The sequence below is a fragment of the Mercurialis annua genome, linkage group LG7 (genome assembly GCF_937616625.2).
Source record: "Mercurialis annua linkage group LG7, ddMerAnnu1.2, whole genome shotgun sequence".
Lineage (NCBI taxonomy): Eukaryota > Viridiplantae > Streptophyta > Magnoliopsida > Malpighiales > Euphorbiaceae > Mercurialis > Mercurialis annua.
The window spans coordinates 27,711,128-27,715,687 of NC_065576.1; positions in this window are offsets into that span (position 1 = coordinate 27,711,128).

Genomic DNA, 4,560 nt, shown 5'->3' on the forward strand with positions numbered 1-4,560 from the left:
AAAAAGTGCAATTGCTAACTCGCGCATTCAAACTTTTAGCCTTAATCGCTCTAGGAGAGGGCAATGGCAATTAAGAAATTACCGTAGAGCGATGCTCGAAATCGATCATGTTGGTTTTTCCCAGTAGCCATCCTCAGCGGAAGTACGAACATGGTAAACAGAAAAAGCTGGCTATTGACTACTATCCGGCTCTCAATAATAGAAGGCAGCCGACTAGGGGGCAAGTCCCCCGGGTCAAGCCCTTCTTGAGAAGAACCTGATAACGATAAGAATGATCTATGGCCCCCGCTATTCTCTCGCAAAACCAATGTAAGACTGTGGAGCAAGTGAAGTTCGGTATGTTTACCATTAGTGGAGGGTAATCTTGCAAGTGTTCCGCGAACGAGCAGTAGACAGGAGTGGGCCTGCAAAATGGAATGGATTGAATCAAAACTGCTAGTTACAAGATCGGCATAAAGGAAAAGGGATTAGCAACAGCTAAAAAAGAAAAGGGGAATAAACCCATCTAGTAGCCGAAGCCTTGAAAAGAACTTCAAATGGTGTTAAAGGGGGCATAGACCGCTCGTATATAAAGAAGGTCTTATCTAGGCAGGAAATCTCACAGGTTAGGTGAATATATAGGCTTACAATAGGATACATCTTATAAATCTTATTTTTAACAGAAAGGGATTACCTAGTCCTGTAAGGAGAGGGATTCTAGTGAGATTGACTCCTGGTAAGAAACCGTCTTTACATCTCTAACTTGTTGGCTCGTTAGGAAGGGAAGCACTTATAAGAATAGCTATAGAAAGCCTTAAGTAAGAAATGACAAGGACTAATTAGAAGGTGCATATACAAAACACCAGGAGAGGTCTGGAGTGGACACTATCCTTCAATGTCTTAGCCCTCCTAAGTTAAGTAAAGACTAGTTATCCATCGGCTGGAAATGTTTCCTAAGTAGAAGTAACTGAACTGGCTTAAAAAGTGTCCGAGATTGATTGGAGTTGCCCTCAGAAGGGACTAGGACTAGGATTAGGATCTATTGGAATGGAAGAGTTAGCCTTAGGACAGGAAATGTATATATTCTAGTTATAACACTTAAGGTAGTAATTGTAGCTGCAAAATCCCCATCCAAGGCACTAGCACTAGAGGAGGCCCTTCTCCTATCATTTTAAACCCCTAGGACTCATTATGTATGGTATGGGCTTAGACTTCTTATGCATAGTCTACCACCACTTATCCATAGGCAAGAACTGCTGGCACGACATCAACTGAAACTGGAACTGCAACTAGAAACTCGGCACTTCAGTGGAGATTCAGTAAATGCCTATTCTCTCACGAAAGGATGAGTACACAATAACTTCGTGGAGGATTAGCCTCCAACTAATCTAATTATAGTATAACCACGTCCTACGTCTATCTAGATTCCTAAGGTATAGCGCTCCAATCACATCATACATATCTACAGCTAGTGAAAACCAATATCCAGAGCTATAAGTCTAAGGCTAATCTCTTGAGTTAGGAATGGATTAAGCCGAACTCTAAATTAAGCTTTATCCTACTATGGCCATTGGAAAGAGCACTGAGACAGAATAAATAGAGCTAAATGGATCAGGTACGACTACTAGATCGAAAAGAGAGGGGGCTGCCATGATAGCACAGATAGCAATAGTCCATCCTTTAGCCGGATGGCCAGTTTAAGATATTAAAAAAACCACTGGCTTATCTTATGGGATGTAACCTTTCGTTCACTGGTCTATCTGGATGTATCCTCTTGCATGGAGAAGGTTTTTTTAATACAGACTTGCTTACTCATTTCATTTAGGACTATAATCAGCTATCCATATTTAGTTTCTATCTTGCCCCAGATCCTAAACCGCCATTGAGTCTCTCCTGATTAGGCCTAACTTTGCCTTCTTTCCTTGCTATGGTGCTATCTATTTGTATCATATAGATAATTCTTACAAGTGAATAAAGGTAGAATGCTTAGTTTAGACATGAAAGGATAAAATAAGAAGTTTCTCTTATACCTCAGGTATTTCTAGTTTCAGTGACATGAAGGAATTGCTACAAGGCCTTTTTTTCATAATGAAAAAGATAGTTAAGTATAGCAAAACTCACATGAGAGGGGGTTACTCTTAGTTTTTGTTTTACTGCTTTCAGATTGGTCTCTTAATTGAAACCCTAATGCGCATATGCAGCCTATTGAGAATACATTGTAAAGTTAACTTTTATTTCGGGCCAGGCCTCTTTCTCACTAGCAGGCGCTAGAGAAAGTTACCATAAGTAATTCTTTCTTTCCTACGCGAGTTAGATAAAGAAATTAAAGAATTTCTCCGTAGGGAAAGATTTCTATAGGAATGCAGTGAACTAAAGACCAGGAGTTAGGAGTTTTTTGTTGAGGCTGAGTTAGGAGTTAAGGCATTGAAAAAAGAGATATTCTAATTTTAAGATAGTTAGAATTTAGGCTTTTTAACTCTTTATCGGTTTTGGGACATGAAACTCAAACCCTTAAGGCAATCTCCTTTTACCTTTATTCATTATTAAATAATATGCCAGCGAACGGAATAGCTATTATAATAGGAAGCTACAGCTTTACTTGAAAAAGGATCTCTCTTTGCTCAATGAAAAGTTTACACGCATCTTCAAAGAAGATAGAATGTTGCTACCTTTTGCGAAGGACGACAGTAGGCCGATATCTACTTTTCTTCAGGGTGAGAGGTTATCTTGCTACTTGTTTTTTTGTCTATAGTAAGATTCTCTTAGAATGGGAATGTTGTAGTTAGAGTAGTCTGCATGTAGTATCATTCAGTGACGTAGATAAGAATTTTCTTTGTTGACTACCTCCTTATAGTGCGAGAGAAAATGTAAACATAAGCTAATGTTTTACTCGATGCTAGATGCACATGTATACCTCCACTAAAACTGAAATTTCCTCCTCGCTTCCATGAGTGCATATTTGACTTCGACAAGCATTTCCCCTTCAGCCGGTATTTTCGCGTCCTACGGTCACATTCTTTTTTTTGAAGGCGGCGAGCTCGAGTCCTGTCATGATCGCGTAGCCAAGTTTAGTTTTGTAATATCCCGTGTTTTTCCGTCGTTTTCCGATGAGTTTCAGTAATAAAGTTTGGATCATTTGTCGATTCTGTTGTGGTTCACTTAAATCCGAAAATTCATTTTCTTCTTGCATGGGCCTTAATTGGCGTGACCCATGCATTATATCTTTACTGTTGATTTTACTTTCTTTTTGCATGGGCTTTGATTAGCATGGCCCATGCATTGTTTTTTCTAAACAATATCTCTTTTGGAACTTTGTCAATTTGCTACAAGTATTTAAACGATTGTTTTCATTCTTCATATATATATAACATGTTAACAAACCCTAATATTTTTTCTCATAATCATTAAACCCTAGCCGACCTATTCAAATAAAACTCTCTGAAACATCACACCATCCATTCCTCTCATTACTTGAAGTTTGGTAAGTTACTCACGTCTCTTTTCTTTGTTTCGTTCGATATCGATACTTCCGTTTCTTAGCTCGTTCTCATTGGTTTTATCATCGTATTGGGATCTGTCGCGTCTCAGCTGTAGTAGACTCAATCCTCTTCGATTCTAAACTTGGAAATTGTAATTAGGTACGTTAATTACTCCGTTATAAGCGCCGTCGTTTCATCATTTTTTATAGCTTTGGCTGCCTTTCCTTGTTTGTTGTTGTTGCCGATTTTGTGGTTTCTGTAATGTGGTTATTCATGTGTTCTAATGTTCTAAATTGCTTATTAAGGTGATTGCTTTGCCTTAGATTTAATTGTTGTTTATGGCTTATTCGTTACGACTCGGTGTCGCTGTTTTGATTTGGTTTACCTTGGCTGCCAATTCATTCTTGATGTCCTGTCATTCATTTTGTTGGGTGTTGATTAACTGAATTTAAGTGTGATTATTAACTGAGGTTTCTTGCGGATTGAGGTCAGGAAATCGTTTGTTTTGTTGGCTATGACATCTGCTAGTTGTTATTATTATGGCAGTAGGATTAAATTGTTATGGCCATGCAAGTTCTTCATTTGATTTTGGTTGAGTGTAGGTTTTATGAAAGGTTAAAAGGTTGGCTCTTTTGTATTGTTTCAATAAATGATTGGCGGGAAATGTTTGATTTACATTTGGGTTGATCTTATTTGATTTGTTGTTTTGATTTTATCATGATGATTTCTTGTTTGAAATTCTGGGTTTGTTTTAGGTACCGTAAATATTTAAGGTTCATGAAGATAATGAGTATTTGAAATTGTTGTTGGGCGGCAGTGTGAGTAAGTGAAATTGTTAATATTCAAAATGTTTGGGCTTTATTATTATTAATTGGGTTGTTATTCAAAGGTGGTTTGGATTGTTGCTGAAAGAAGTAGTGATGATGGTTAAATATCCAAAGGAGCCACTGTTTTTAATTTGTTTTAGTTATTTGAATCCATTATTCTATTTACTAATTATTCACATTTTATCAAATGTTATTTGATTTATTATATATCAATTTTAAATCAGAACCTTTATTTATCATTTTGATTTCTAAATTGCTAATCGATACTATTGCTT